Source organism: Suricata suricatta, chromosome 1 (genome assembly GCF_006229205.1).
Source record: "Suricata suricatta isolate VVHF042 chromosome 1, meerkat_22Aug2017_6uvM2_HiC, whole genome shotgun sequence".
In the NCBI taxonomy this organism is placed as follows: domain Eukaryota; kingdom Metazoa; phylum Chordata; class Mammalia; order Carnivora; family Herpestidae; genus Suricata; species Suricata suricatta.
Genome location: NC_043700.1, coordinates 3,943,185 through 3,959,174, shown reverse-complemented (window position 1 = coordinate 3,959,174; position 15,990 = coordinate 3,943,185). Strand labels below are relative to the sequence as shown.

The 15,990-nt window shown below is 40.8% G+C and overlaps 1 long non-coding RNA gene across 1 annotated transcript; it reads left to right on the top strand.

Moving 5' to 3' along the window:
• The first annotated feature begins 1,684 nt into the window (after positions 1 to 1,684).
• On the top strand, positions 1,685 to 14,261 carry LOC115286980. The gene is made up of 2 exons (XR_003906344.1): positions 1,685 to 1,758; positions 14,161 to 14,261. It is a non-coding gene; the product is annotated as an uncharacterized LOC115286980 (long non-coding RNA).
• The last annotated feature ends 1,729 nt before the right edge of the window (positions 14,262 to 15,990 follow it).

Below are 15,990 nucleotides of genomic sequence, written 5' to 3'. Positions count from 1 at the left end.
GCCCCACACCATGCGAGATGGTGGTGGCTAGCACTGTACCTTTGTGGCATTTTGGAAAATAATCTGCATATTCCTTAGCCATCTATGCATGCATTTACGTGCTTAGATATATGCATTTATATATGTATTACATGCTTACACATATGTATTTACATAAAGGCTGGCTGGGGAAATTTCTCTTAAAAATTAAGTGGTGTGAAGTTGGACAAGCCACATAATGTCTCCAGAATCTCCTTACCTCAGTTGTGAAATGAAGAATTCTCTTCAACACTGAATATCTAATCATTTGCAAGAAGTTGGCCCTTGGAAATCTGTTGAATGAAAGATGACTGAATGAGTAAGGTCACTCCCTTCCCTCCTACCCATTCTATTCCCAGTAATATAATTTTGAACACAAAGTATCCAGCAAACACCTTTTGAACTGAACTGTACTGTGGTAAATTTAATTATACATTAAAACACTGAATAGTAAATTATTTTGAAAAAATGAGTACTAGCCATTTGAAGATCTGATGGTGTCCTTCAATTTTGTTGAAAGTGAACTGAAAACAATCTAAATTCCAAAAGTATTTCCTTCCCCCAAATTAAAGTCATGTATTATTTAACCCTTTTGTTTGGCACATATAGACAGTCATCATTGTACCATTCAAATGGGTGAGAGTGGCTTAGACTTCATATGATTTGAGAGAAGCGATAACTGATGCCTATACATTATGCACTGATCATTAAGTTATTTAATGAAATAAAAATCAGTAGCTGAAGAGATCATTGGTTTAGGGAAGTCCAGAAAACCATGAACACGAGACTGTTTGGCCATGTTTGTAACTGGACAGAATTGTAGATGGGTTTTCAAGGTGGGCTGACTTAGAAAGCAGAGGGAGAATCTTATTTTAATCAAGAGAACAGAATGAGCTAAAACAGACAAGCCTGACACTCTGGGTGGAAGGTGAGGGTATTGATCTAGTTGAGGGAGAATGCTTGTCAGGAGATGGGTTGAAAGCATGGGGTTGTGTCAGATTATGAAAGGCCTTGAAAGACAGCGCTTTAAAGTTTGGGAGGAAAAGAGTGGCATGAAAAAGAAAAGTCTCTTCTTGAGAAAAACCAGTTTTTCGCAAATGTAGAACATAGATTGGAAAGGAGAAAGATCCAAAGGCAGACAGAAGAGTTGGAGCGATGAGGTCAAGGCCAGCAACCATGGCTTCTGCTATAGTTTTGTAACTGAACTAACATGAGTTTGGTTTTTGGTGAGTGTCGGATAGAAACTTGTTACACAAGGTAAAATTATTTGCAGCAAATAAGGAGATCACGGAGAAAACTTATGAAGCTGTGACTATTTGAGCAAGAGTGAATGGGTTCCATTTATTTAGCATTTGGTGAATATTTAGAGAAGACCTGTCATCACATACAGACGCGGGAATAAGGTCATGCGTGTTCCTTCAGGTTACACACCTATACATGTGTATGTACGTTATGTAAATGAGGCTGACGCTCCTCCATGGGCGGAGATTATAACGTTCTAATGAGGTAAAGGTAACTCTCCATCGCGCGTGCGTTACCATGTGCACAGACAGGCGGGAGTCAGGGAGTTAGCCCCGCTGGCCTGGCTGGTCAGGGCCACAGGGCAGTCCTGATTGCTTGAGGGGAAATTTTGGTCCCATCATGAACCGTGATGCCCTTAGGTCTTGCCTGAGTTAGGAGGTAAGCTGGAAAGAAGAACTTGAGGGAAAATGTGGGGCAGAGGCCACTGATTAAAAGCAGGTGAGCAGTAAATGGTCAGGTCTTGGGCTCTTGCTGGTGAGGGTCTCAATCACCACAGGTGTCATGTATACATACCTTGGGGAGATCCTTGGGTCACTTTCTCAAGTTATTGGGATGATCCAATAACATCATCCGTTTGGTGTTACTTCCATTTGGAACAGAGGAAACCGAGGCTCCCAAGGCACATTGAACACATGAAGGGGGAAATCCCAACAGAACCCAGCACAGATAAGCTTGTGTGTCACACACCCATAACTCCGCACATGTGCAGACATAGGCAGCTTTTTCATTAAACATGAAGGGCCTATTGCAAGAAATTCAGTGTACAGCTCTAAGATGTTAAATAAATGGGCATTCAGTGAGCAAAAAGCCTTTAAATAAAGATTATAAGGGAAGATGTTGTTCAACAAATTTTCATTGGCAAGTTTTCTTCCTCAGGTCTGTGGAGAGATACCATTTTCTGTTTTCTGTTATCAGAATTTGAAAATGGAAGGGAAGGGATCACGTTGGTGCTTCGGCACTGTTTCAGAAGCTCAACCCTAATGTAGGGAGAGGAGGTTTCTAATGAATGAGTCCATTCTTGGAGTTTCAGAACCCACAGATAGCACAGGAGAGAGGCTCATCAGCCCTATGTTTGTGCAGCTGACACATAATGTTGCCATTTAAAATCTAGTGACTACAGGGAACCTGGGTGGCTCAGTTGGTTATGCATCTGGCTCTTGATTTCGGCTCAGGTTATGATCTCATGGTGTGTGAGTTCGAACCCCATATTGGGCTCCGCGCTGGGAGCCCGGAGCCTGCTTAGGATTCTCTCCTGTCTCTCTGCCCCCATGCCACTTGCTCTCTCTCTCAAAATAAGTAAACTATTATAAATATCCAAAGTTTAGAATCATTTTCTTATTTCTATAAGAAAAGACATGTTAATATCTATCTTCAAAATGGTGGGGTTAGACAGTTCTGTTCACTATTCTCTTCAGTGTGCAGGTGGCAGGTGCTATGAAGTAGTCTGTGGTTTGTACTTTTATCTGTATTTCTGCCTATTTCACTTTTGAAGGGCTATTCACCCATAGTTCTAAAATCTGATTATTGGAAAAGGTATGCGCTGCTATAGTTATGCTCCATAGAGCATGATTTTAGAAAATCTTTACAGTCTTGCCTTTCTAATAACTGGAGGCACAGTCAGGCTTTTAGCCGGCAGACCTACCCCAGGCTATCTCCCACCCAGAGACAAAATCACAGCCCCTGGGGGCATGTGTACTCGGAACTGATTGGCTTTTCAAGAAAATGATGTGCAGTTGGAGTGAAATGGTTTCAGAATTAAAATACACACCTCACAACAACACAATATAGTTAATGTTAACGTTCTCCTAGTATCATTCTTTGAAAACATCCCAGTGTGTTGTGGAAGGTACAGTCTCTCCACGGACTTTAATTTGCATCCAAGGAGATTGAAGAAGATAGGAAAATACGCAGAAGATTGCTAACTTAACCATGTTGCTACGATTAGAACTGTTATAGCCTCATGAGCTTGAATATGAAAATAGGGTAGGAACACAGGAATTATCTAAATCCACTAGACAAAAATCTTCTTTCCACTATTTTAGAAAACAGTCATTCCAATTGACATTTTAAGAGAGCAGCCTGGCTGGCTTCCAATTTGGGCAGAACAGTTAATTTGAAAAATTTTCTACTCCCTGGAATGCTCATTGTCTTTTCAACTTAATACTCTTAAGAATACAGAGGATAACATAAAATTAGTTTCCATGTACTTGGAGCCAAAGATGATAAAATTGTAAAAAGTTAATGTGTTAGAAAATGATTAATCCTACAATTGTTCCTTTGTGCACGGGTGTTAATCTCTAGATCCTAGGTCTCTATATTTTGGGCTACTGTATGTTTTCAAAAGAATGGTCTCTACTTCCCCACTGACATCATGAAGAATACATCTCTCTGTGTCTGTGCAGTATCATTAACTTTCTAAAGTCTGTTATGTGCCTTTGGAAAACACAGCCACTCTCCCATGATCTCAGTAGTGGATGCTCACAGAGAAAGCAAGAATAATGTGAAACCTCATCTATTACTTACATGAAGGTGGAGATTGCCAGACAAGACACACAGAATGTTGTGCAAGTCCCTGGCAGTTGGCAGCTGCTCCTTATAAAATTTAAATTAACAACTAGACATTGATTTCCTATCAGTGTCTAATATTTTGACATGTCACAAGAGGCATGAAGGATATTATGATTTGTTCAAACTTAATATTTTAAAGAGCTCAGGGTTATGTAGTGATGGCTTAATCTGGCATTCTATTTATTTTTGTTTATTTTCCTTCAGGAAAAGATCTCAAGTGGAAATTAAGCTGTAATAACTTAATAATATGAACAATATTAATTGAAGCCCTTTAGACAAAACTGTGGATTATAAGTAACCATTGCATATGCCTTTTGAAATGGCATTCCAGAACTATTACATTGCGTGCCAACTAGTGATATATTTAGGTCAGAAGTTGCTTGCAATAGCCATTATTATTCACCTATGAGGGGCCCTTAATCCCTTCAATTTAGTTGATTAAGAAGCAGTCAAAAGTAGAAGAATCAATTACTCAGAAAATAAAGAGCTAGTGAGAGACTATGCCTTCTCTTTCTGGGGTACCTCACCCCATAGAAAAATGATCACATTGTAGTAACCATCAACTAATGATGGAGTAATTGAGGAGCTAAGATCAGATCACTTTTCTAAATACTGTAGCCTCCTCTGTGTGGGACCTACCATGCAGACTGAACTCACCCTCTGGAAAGCCCCAGCAGGAAGACTGATGGGTGAGCATGGAACCCTTGGGGTGACAGTCAGGGTAAAGTGGCCAGAGGGAAACCAGCCTTGTTTTCTGTGTACAAAACACATCATACTCGCCCTGGATGGTTTTCCCCTTGTCCAAAATAGTTCGCAAAAGAAAACTTAGGAGAAGAGTTTTAAATTCAATTTTACCCAATAATCCTTGAGCTATTAACTTGCTGGTTTACAACTTCAGTTTTATTTCTTGTAGTAACACCCTTGTTTCAGCAATCTGATGCTGAATTTGGCATTTATCCCTGTGCAGGCAGCAATTTTAGACACAGATATAGCAGATGTGCTCAAGACGTCCCCTGGAGCAAGTTGGATAAACTGAAAGTCTCTCTCTACACACAGTTTCCTTGGCTGCCTCCCCCACCTCCCTCCACCCCAACAGACAGATATTGAGAAATCTAAACCAGTCTAGACTTTAAAAATTATAACCTTACCGACAATGTGTCTATGGCAAGGGTATATAAATGAGATGCCTAATAAATAGTATTAACTCCAATACATACCAAAGAAAGATCTTTTCTTAGCGTTGGTAAATGGTGTAATTTGCATACACTTTTTGGCCTCATTTCAAAGAGCCCAGAGGTGCCGAGGCTGTCAGAGCGCTGAATGGAGAGGGAACAAACACAATGGCAGGCTCTGGGGTTGCATCTGTGCCTTGAACAATGACCTTATTGACTGAGAAGGATGCATCCGAGCAGGGGTTGAGCATCACTGTCCTATGCAAATGGGAGTCTGATCACTCAGACTCAAAGACAGTAATGAGTTCCTCCTGTGTTGATGAGACTATAAGTTTTTGAAATGTGGGTCAATCACTTTCTTGAATCTTCTTTCTTTTGGAGCTGTGTATGCTTACTTGTGTAAGTCAAGACAAATCCAGTGGAAATCAAAGCCATTTACATAACTGAGACCCTTAAGAAAAGTAACCATTTGATGTAACTTGAGAATAAATATAGTACCTTGGAATTCAAGTAGAAATGATTATGTTAAATTATGGCATACACATAAAATTGGTTATTCTTTTGATTGTTTTTCCTCAGTTAAACTGCATATATCAGAAAACCATATAATCATCTCATTTCAGATTCTAAAATAGTCAAATAGGCATTCTACAGAGCTTAATAAATACAAGAGTGTAGTCAGGAATGTGCAAGATATTTGTGTTCTCTAATGCTAGGTAGTGACATTTTGCCTTTCAGATTGATTTCATTGTATGTTTTATTTTATTTGAGAGATAGCGAGAGAGAATGTGTGCACATGCATACGAGAGTGGAGGAGGGGCAAAGGATGAGAGGGAGAGAGAGACAGAGAGAGAGCATCGTAAGCAGGCTCCACACCAGATGCGGGGCTCAACCAGAACCCTAGGATCGTGACCATAATCGAAATCTAGAGTCGGACCCTTAACTGACTGAACCATCCCGGCACCCCTCCTTGCTGTGCTGTTTTAAACAGAAATTGAGTTGAACACACCAACCACCGTATTTGTAGCATATGAGACCTCTTTGATCTTAATCAGCATCTAGAATTCTAATACATTATTTAAAAGCTGTAATTGAGGTTCCCGTGTTAATTTGGGCTCCTTTTCCACCGAGAATCTTCTTATGTAAGTTTTTATGTACTATTTTGCTATTTCATTTATTAGCAGAATTTTTGAAATGTTAAAACAAAACAAAAACATAGAACTGGTCACATGCTCAGATGCTAAGAATAATTCTGACCTAATTCATTATTTCAGAATAAATAATTTCTGGATTATTTGACTCAGAAAAGGATACCTAATTATTTTATTACAGAAGGCTATGTTCTTCCATATTGTAATCATTGCATTTCCAAATGTTAAATGACAAGTGGTTTGTGGCAAAAGGAACCCATTTCCCATCACGTTCGCATGAGAGCCTTCAAAGCCTGGGTCCATGCTCTGATAGAAATCTATCACAAACTGCATACGCAGGTTTAAAAATTAGTATCCACATTAAAACATAAAACACTTGGAACATTTGTAAATAATATATTTTATTTAATATAATATATCCCAACGAATACATATCAACATGGAGTGCAATATAGAAATAATTGATGAAATAGATTGTATTATTTTGGTGCTGAATTGACAAAATGTATTGTGTATTTTATGACTGCCCCACCTTTCTCTGGGAAGAACCCTGCCTCAAGTGGTCCTGAGCCTCAGATATCTTTTTGGATATTTGTGTTGGACAGGCCAGCTCGGGACCGCAGGCTCTGTTTACAGTTGGATGGTTTTTGAATTACTCTAAGTGTGGAAGTTATTTTCACTGAGTATGAATTTGCTTACAGTCTGATTATCCAACACATATTTCTTGTATTCCTTGCCTTTCTCTTCAATCGTAAGTTTATGATAGCTAGTTCAGCATAACCTTTTTCTCCATATTTTCTAAAATGCAGCAATGAGCTGTATGTAATAGAGTGATAGTTCTATTTGTGATAATTCCTTGCTAATGTGACAGATCTTCTCTACATTTATTTCTGTGACTTAGTTTGTGAAACTTCTTTCTTCAAATTGGACAATTTCCAATTTGTGTGGAATACACATTATACTGAGCAAATTTTAAAAATACGGAAAAATAAAAAGTAGACAAAATGATGCTCATTATACCAACATTATCTATAAAATAATATTTTGGTTAAGCATCTGACTTTGGCTCTCAGGTCATGATCTTAGGTTTTGTGAGATCAAGCCCCATGTCAGGCTCTGCACTGACAGTAGAGCCTAGTTGGGATTCTCTCTCCCTCTCTCTCAGCTCCTCTTTTACTTCTACTCTCTCTTCAAAATAAATAAAAAATATTAAAAATAAAATCCAGCCATATATAGAGAAGAGACATCCAACTCTTAACATCTGTTCTCACTACTGATGTTCTTTAGGTTTTACCCTCCTCTTTGCCCTACATTGTTCCTTCCCTACATTGTTATACAACTTACATTCATGCATAAAGTGTATGAATAAGCTACTAGCAAAACATAAATATATTTTATATTTTCACTCTCCTGGGCACGAGCTCATGTGTTTGAAGAGGTCTGATGTTGTTGTTTAAATTCAGCCTTTGAAGCGGTTTCCATATTTAAGATGGTTCAGATGATCAAGTCTGCATTGATGCAGAAAAAAGATGTCTGCCACTTCCTGAATCACCATGCTGTCTGTTCCAAGCTCTTCCATTTATCCCACAGGCACTGGGAATATAGACCTAAAAGGTCCAAGGTGATTCTCAAGAAGTGGCTACATTTCTTTCACCTGTTTCCTCCAACTCTGAAAGAAATGTGAAGTCATAAAGTGAAAATAAGAAGTTGCCTCTCTAGCTTCTCTTTTTTCTGAACCTCCTGTGCCAACTCAAAATTGGAGGAGAAATTCTGTGTGATGTAGAGAGAAGATGTGTATGCTACATCTCCAACAGCATTCTATTTGCCTCACCATAGTACACTGGGATGATAATAGGCATGAGTGCATAAGAGATATCATTTATATTTATATGCAATGAGTTTTCTCCACAAATAATGTTTCAGATCTAGAAGACTAAAACTACACAGTTTCTTCCTATTATTTGCCAGCTTGATATGGATACCTATAAAAATATGGCTAGTATGCCTGAGTTGATGAGTTTGGGTTTCTTTGGAAATCTTCAGCCTTGAAAATGTTCTCAATTTTACACCATGAAGATATGCTTCTATATTTAGCTATTCTCATGTGACCCAATGCATAGTTCTGTTGCTCAAATATTATGCTAGATGCTAATCATACTGACCATTTTCACAAAATGTGTTGGAGATATTTGATTACTTAGAAATGTTGAATTGACTGATAAAAAATCTGTATACTGTTCATGTCTGTTAAGAAAAACTATTCTAAACATATGTAGGGGACAAGTTCTGAATTTCCAATAAATAAGTGATTTAGCATTTGGATTAATTTATTAATCCATAAATTAACTCAACAATACTCATTCAATCCTCTTAAGTAGGAATAATAATGATTGAGTCATTTTAAGTAGGAGGCCTTTTTTTTCCATCAGAAAGTGTGATGATATTGATAACATAGGAGAGTGGTGTTTTAGGTAATGTTATATAGAATATACTGAAAAGGGTAAGGCTGAAGACTGTGGGGTCACTCATGAGATAGTCCCCCTGGTTCCGGTTGGCTTGGCTAAACCGAAGATTGACTTAATCTTAGTGGTGAGAAGACATTAAGAACAGGAAGAACCAGAGAGGTGTCAAAGACATTTTGAACAAAGATCCAAAAGAACATATCGTTTTACATTAAAAAACACAGAAATGAGTCAAAATAGTGTGAAGCTTTACCTGCAGATAATCAGAAAAATAATAATGCATTTGATAGACTTGGGTGGGAAGTGTTCGAGACTTTCAGAGGTGTGAAAATAGAAATGAGGACAGAACACCCAGAAGTCCTATCCAATAAGAAATGAGGACAGATCTATAAAACAGAGAGCAGGATATCATCAATTTGGATGCTAATCAAATAAACGTAAGAAATGAAATCATTATAACCAAATGTTCTAGGAGAATGTAAGACCTTGGGGGGTTGTCCCTGGTTACAGCACAGGGAAAGAAATAATATCCACAAAGGAAATGTCAACATGCTAGATTGTCATGTGACATAAAGAGGAAAGTGTTTAGGGCACCTGGGTGGCCCAGTCGGTTAAGCAACTGACTTTGGCTCAGGTCATGATCTCGCAGTTTGTGAGTTTGAGCCCCATGTCGGGCTCTGTGCTGACAGCTCAGAGCCTGGAGGCTGCTTCAGATTCTGTGTCTTCCTCTCTCTGTCTCTCCCCCACTCACGCTCTGTCTATCTGTCTGTCTGTCTGTCTGTCTCTCTCTCTCTCTCTCTCTCTCAAAAATTAACCATTATAACAATTAAAAAAAGAAAAATAAAGTGTTTAGAAATTGCAGGCAAGGCCACAAATATTGTTCTGGAGGTGTGTAAACATGAGGGCTGAAGGTATGCATGCTGATTCTGGGTGTGCATTTGCGTGAATACCGACCTGCGTTTGTCCAGTTAAAATATGACAGTGAAGGTGAACGCATGACCGACCTGGGCGGGCTAGTGCTTTAGCAAGAACGTATAGTTCAAGTGAAGTCTTTACCAGTTTCTGCTTTGTCCATTACGTGGCTGTGTAATTTCCAGCAATTCTCCTCTCTATGCTAAGCTTCATTTTGTTCTTTGAAAAATGGAATTCTGGACCCCATCTGTCAGAATCTCGATGATGAGTAATGTGCACAGCAATGCTTGTGGTCATGAATTGAACTCCCTAAAAATGACTATTTTATGACTACCAGTAGGCAACATCTTTTAATGCAAAATAATACTCATATTCTACATTTCTAAATATGGTGAACTATATATATATTTTTCTCATATTCATAGTTAACAGCCTGCAAAGAAAATCTCCAGTTTCCCAGATGAATTTTACTCCTCTTGTGACTGAATGTATTCACTGGCTTTATCTAATTTAAAAATATATTTTTCATTGAAAACATACTAAGCGTGTCACATGTGCTAGGAATGTTTGAGCAGGAAGAGAAATCCCTACCATCCTAGCTTAGGAGAGGTGAAGAAATGTGATCAGTTATTGAAACAAGAAATGCTAGCCGGGTGAGCAATACTGTCCATGGAGATGCAGTGTGTGGGGTTTAGAATTTCCCCCCAGACAGGAAGTGACTGTCACATGCTGGCCACCTCCTCATGGTGGGGTTAGCTGTGGGAGGAGCAAGAGGAATGGAGATTCTGGGAAGGCACACGTGGTGGTGTGGCCTGAGTCTAGGAGACAGAGTTTTCCTGGGTAGGGTGTAGGGTTCCTGGGTGCCAGTGATGAGAACTCCAGTGAGAAAAAGGGTTCAGGGCCGTGAAAACGGGCCTCACATTCCTGGTGGAAAGTGTGGGCTTGCGGGGAGTGAGGATGGTGGGGTTAAAGTGTCTGTGAGGGTCAAGAGCCACATGGTCCTAGGGGGTCTGGCAAGCTCCCGGCAGGCTGTCTGGGGCCATGAGTGCTGTGGAAGGGATGTCAGAGCCCGGCAGCATTCAGTGGTTGAAACCTGATCCAGGAAGCGATGGAGTCAGGAGGTAGGGCCTGTGGCGGTGATGCAGCGATGAAGGTGGGGCCTCAGGATAGGATGTGTGTCCTCAGCAGCGCTTTGATTTAATGCCCCCTCCCCCCTCCTCCATGGGTGGCCACAGGGAGAAGATGCTGCCCATGAACCAGGAAGGGGCCCACACAGGACACTGAGTCTGTGAGTGCCTTGATCTTGGGCTTCCAGCCTCCAGAGCTATGAGAAGCCAGTGTTTGCTTAGAAGCTGGTCAATCAGTGCTTCTTGGTCACAGCAAAAGGAGCTAAAACATCAGAAAAACTAGAGAGAAAGGGCGGAAGAGAAAGAGACACAGGTGTGTGTGTGTGTGTGTGTGTGTGTGTGTGTGTGTCTGTGTGTGTCTGTGTGTGTCTGTGTGTGTGTGTAGGGGCACCTGGGCAACACAATTGTTAAGTGTCAGACTTTGGTCATGATGTGTGGTTCACAGGCTCACTGCTGTCGGCACAGAACCCACTCTGGACCCTCTGCCCCTTCTTTCTGCCCCTCCCTCGCTCCTGCACACACACTCTCTCTCAAAAATAAATGAACATTTAAAACAAAACAAGAAAAGATTGTGTGTGTGAGTGAGAGAGAGAGAGACCCTTCCCGAGCAATGCAGTGGGGACACAGGGAGGAAACGGTTGTCAGAATTCCTCAGGGTCCTCAACACCAAGGTCTCTTTCCATCGCATGCCAGCTACATGGTCTTGGGCACCTTGCTTTACTTCGCTAAACTTAACTTTGCTCAACTATAAAATGAACACAATAATAGCGCCCATCTTTTACGGATGTGTGAGGATTCAGGAAGGTACTTACTGCCTCTCATTACACACTGGATGGGTATGAGCTGTCACTGTGTTCTGAAACACCCATCACTGTGTTTGAACACAAATTCCTCACTTTGGCTAACTTCCAGCCCCACTGCACTCTGGGGTCCCCTCTGCCCTTTCATCCCCAGAGTGTGGCTCAGGGTCTCAGGGAAGTGCATGGCCCAGCGACAGGCAGGTGCTTCCTCAAGCCCTGTTACAGGACCGCATCCCACCCTCCCTTTCTCCGCACCCTGACACGCGCATAGTTGGCCTGCAGTGTCTCACTTTTATTTTTGCAAGGACGAAATCCAAGAAACACAGCGCTCCTGGCCGAGGAAGTAAAACATCCCTGTGCACAGAAATCCTGTTTTACCTTCAGAGTTTATCTTTCTCAGAGACAACAAGGACCAAAATACTTCCCTCTCTTCTGCTCCATTACTTGTGTCTAGAATGTCACACATGCATCCACACATGGCATGCATCAGGGCACAGGGCTTTTAACTCTGAGTTGCAAATCGGTATTCCCATTGTAGCCCAGATCGCCTACTTATGGTGGTGCACAATGCTTTGTTAGAGTCAGTCACGCGCTCAGTCAGTACCTGTGAACTCACAGAAGTTGAGAGCTTTTATTTGGGCCCATTTTCCAAGAGAATTAAAAAGGTCACGCAGAGGGATACATAAAGCAAAATCAAGTGAGACGAACGGTCATAATGGAAGTGTACAGTCAAGACAAATGCGGAGGGATTCATGGAGACAAAAACTATGAGAGAGCAGTTTCTGGCAGAATAAAAAGCACAGGAGCAGAGACCCTGAAGACACGGGATTATTCCCGCACCTTGAGGCCTGGCTCCAAATGAGGACGTCTCATTTTCTTTTAAATAGTGAAATGCTCATAGACAGGGTGCAGAGTCACAGATTTTAATACATCTACATGGTTTGTGTCATTTACTAAGTAGTTATATTATTTTATTTATTTTTTAAATATTTATTTATTTTTGAGAGAAGAGAGAGTGTGAGCAGGGGAGGGGCAGAGAGAGAAGGAGACACAGAATCCGAAGCAGGCTCCAGGCTCAGAGCTGTCAGCACAGAGCCCGACGCGGGACTCGAACCCACGAACCATGAGATCATGACCTGAGCCGAAGCCGATGCTTAACCGACTGAGCCACCCAGGCACCCCAGTAGTTATTTTAAAAAGTCATAAAAACTAGAGGTGCCTGGGTGGCTCAGTCAGTAGAGCATCTCTTAGGTTTGGCTCAGGTCACGATCTTACTGTCAAATGAGCTTGTGCCCCACATCAGGTCCTCCACTCGCATTGTGGGGCTTGCACGGGGTTCCCCCGCCCTCCCTCTCCCTCTCTCTCTCTCCTCGCTCTCTCTGCTCCTCCTCCACTCCCGTTGTCTCTCTTTCAAAATAAATAAATAACTTTTTAAAAAATAAACTTTTAAATAAACTTTTAAAAAAATCATTAGAATGAAATGTTTAAAGGGAAATTGTGAGCTCCAGAAATTACTAAATTGGAAATTATTACATCAACATTATAAACCTGTAAGCCTCATAAATTCTAGGAACATGTCACTTTTTCCTGTGTGTGAGATTGTTGGCACATTCCTGGATGAACAACCAAGGTTTTAGAGGTCTAGAGTAAAATAAAACTTTAATTATCTAGGGTGCCATCCACAATTTGGCACAATTCTTAGATTTCCTTTCCCAAAAGGGTTTTAAGCTTATTTCCATGGCCCGGTGCTAAACATTCTCCTAAACACCTTGTGAATGTATGAATCATTTGGTCTAACAAGGACTATTTGGTAATTAGCTGGGCAAATTTAAGAGGCTTTTATGATTAATCTCAGATTTTATTAAACTTCACTGTTGAATTAAGACTAATTTTGGCAAAATTCCATATTGAAATTTACAAAATGTTCTAGCACATTCCCCCCAAAGACAGAAGATAATAATCACTTACTTTATTTAATGGAAACATTTTCAGATTTAAGATTCTTCTAATCCATAGCAATCCATAGGTTTTCCTTTCTACTGGGATCTATGGCTCATGATAATACATAGTGATGAGTAGGACGCAAAGGGAGTTGTAAGTGTGCACACACACACAGCTTTAGGGTCAGACTGGTGACCTATAGCGAAGGCAAAATAATAATTAATGTCAGGAGCTTAGCACTTAGCAGAACTGTGGTGAGTTGAGGAAGCTGAATTATCTGAAGTGTCAGCAGGAGTCATCTTCAGAATAGCAGAACCAGAACTTCCTCAACTATCTCTCCCCAAGGGACAAATGCTTATGTACACGTTCACAATGGTAAAGATAAGACTTGGGTCTTAGTCTTTTCATAATTAAATAAACATTAAATTAGAGGGGAGCCTGGTGGCTCAGTCATTTAGGCATCGGACTCTTGATTTCAGCTCAGGTCATGATCTCACAGACTGTGGGATCGGGGCCCGTGTCAGGCTCCATGCTGACTGTGCAGAGCCTGCTTGGGAGTCTCTCTCTCCCTCTCTCTCTGCCCCTCCCCTGCTTGCGTGTGGTCTGTCTCTCTCTCAAAATAAATAAAACATTTAAAATTATAAAGTTAGATTTCATAAGCAATTCATTTCTTTTTGTCACCGTTCTTCTGCATTTCTCCAACTCAGGTATGAAACATGCAGCATCCACCTACACCGCTGCCTACGGAACAGACAGAACTTTCAATCCCTGAGACATTGCAGCTACTAAATAAATTAGGGTGAAAACACTGCTCTCCCCCACTGAAGCCTCTTGGATTTCAGAGTTCAGAATGCTGAGGTCTCTTCCTTGATAAAAACATCGTCATTAACAACAAAGATAATCAGAAGTGACACTGACATGAGGCAGTCATTTGTCTCCACATTTTTATTCTTCTTTGCATCAGGACTCTTCTATTGGCAGTAGCAAATAGAATGCTACATCCTTAGTTTTAGATTCTCAAACTATGGAAGTGAACAGAAAACCAGGCACCATTATACCAAGTAGTTTCACAACACCTACTATTTGCTGTCTCTGGAGTTTATCGTACTGGGTAACGTGTTTCTGCTCCTCATGTTTTAGGGGTGTACCTAACGTGCTTGTCCATGCTCATGCCTGAACTCACCTAGAGAGTATTCAGAAATTCTGGGAAGGTCACTTTGGTGTCTTAATACCAAGAAGACAAATTTCCTTCTATGATGAGCTCTCCATTCTCGTAGAAGGAGAGCTTTTTATTTGCTTGACTGCTTTTTAAATTGCTGAGTTTTTTTTTCTTGTTTCCATTAAAAACAAAGCAATTTGAGTATCTTGTCCACATGCGGAGGTCACTCAGGAGAAAAAAACGGTGATGATGATGTTGCCTGGCCGTAGCTCCCTTTTCCGGGTACCAGGAAGAAAGGCTTTCATCAATACTCTGTCTCCAGAGGGGCAGAGGCACAGCTGAATCCTATGTTTTCCCTTCACGCTCTATGTCAAAGATGGAAGATGGATAACTTAACCCAGTGAAAAAAATAGATCAGCAGAGCCAGGATAGGACCTGGAAAGTAGAAAGCAGAGCATATGGTAGGTTCAGAAAGACATTGCTTGTTTGTCATTGATTATTCTTTTCTGAGAGCATCACCAAATCTCCCGGCGTGTGTTATGACAGATTAACCCTGAGCACTCAATGAATGGAGACATTTACAAATGATGCCCTGGGTGAGTTTGGATGCTCTTTGTTAGCCTTTGTGTCAGTCTTTTAAACAGCATCTGATGTGCTTGGACCACAGCACTGTGGCGTCCCATTCATCGGACACCAGGATGATGGTTGGTGGGAAAGTATTGTGTCACAACACACGCAAAGTAAATAGTTGAGGGTAGTGTAAAAAAGACAGTGATGAGGCTAACTTTGGAAGAAATATCTTGTAAAAAAACACAATCATTTAGTAGATGACAAAGAATCAATTACCACTGTAGACTCAGAAGTTAAAACATATGTAAATTTTGAGTGACTTGGTTTGAATTATAAGTACAGGTAGGAGGGCATTCTCTCCCCTTGTCTCTTGTCTGATTTTTCTCCAATGTCCATATCACAATTGAACATATTAGGTATGTTTTTCTGTTTGTCTTGGGAGCTGTCGCCCACAGAGAGACTTTATCCTAGAACATTAACTAGCATGTAGAAGGCATTGAGTAAATGTTTGTGAACTGAAGAGGTGAACTCGTGGCTTGTTTTCAATGTTTTCTAGCACCATTCGTGAAGAAGCCATGTCCTAATGCAACACTTTGTTCAAGGTCCCCGTCATCTCTATAGATGCCAGTGAGGGTGTGGAGAGATGGGCACCCTCCTACATGGTTGGTGCAGCTGCTCTGGAAGACAGTGTGGAGGTTCCTCAAAAAACTATCCATAGAACTCCCCTATGACCCAGCAACAGCACTGCTAGGGATTTACCCAAGGGATACAGAAGTGCTGATGCATAGGAGCACTTGTACCCCAATGT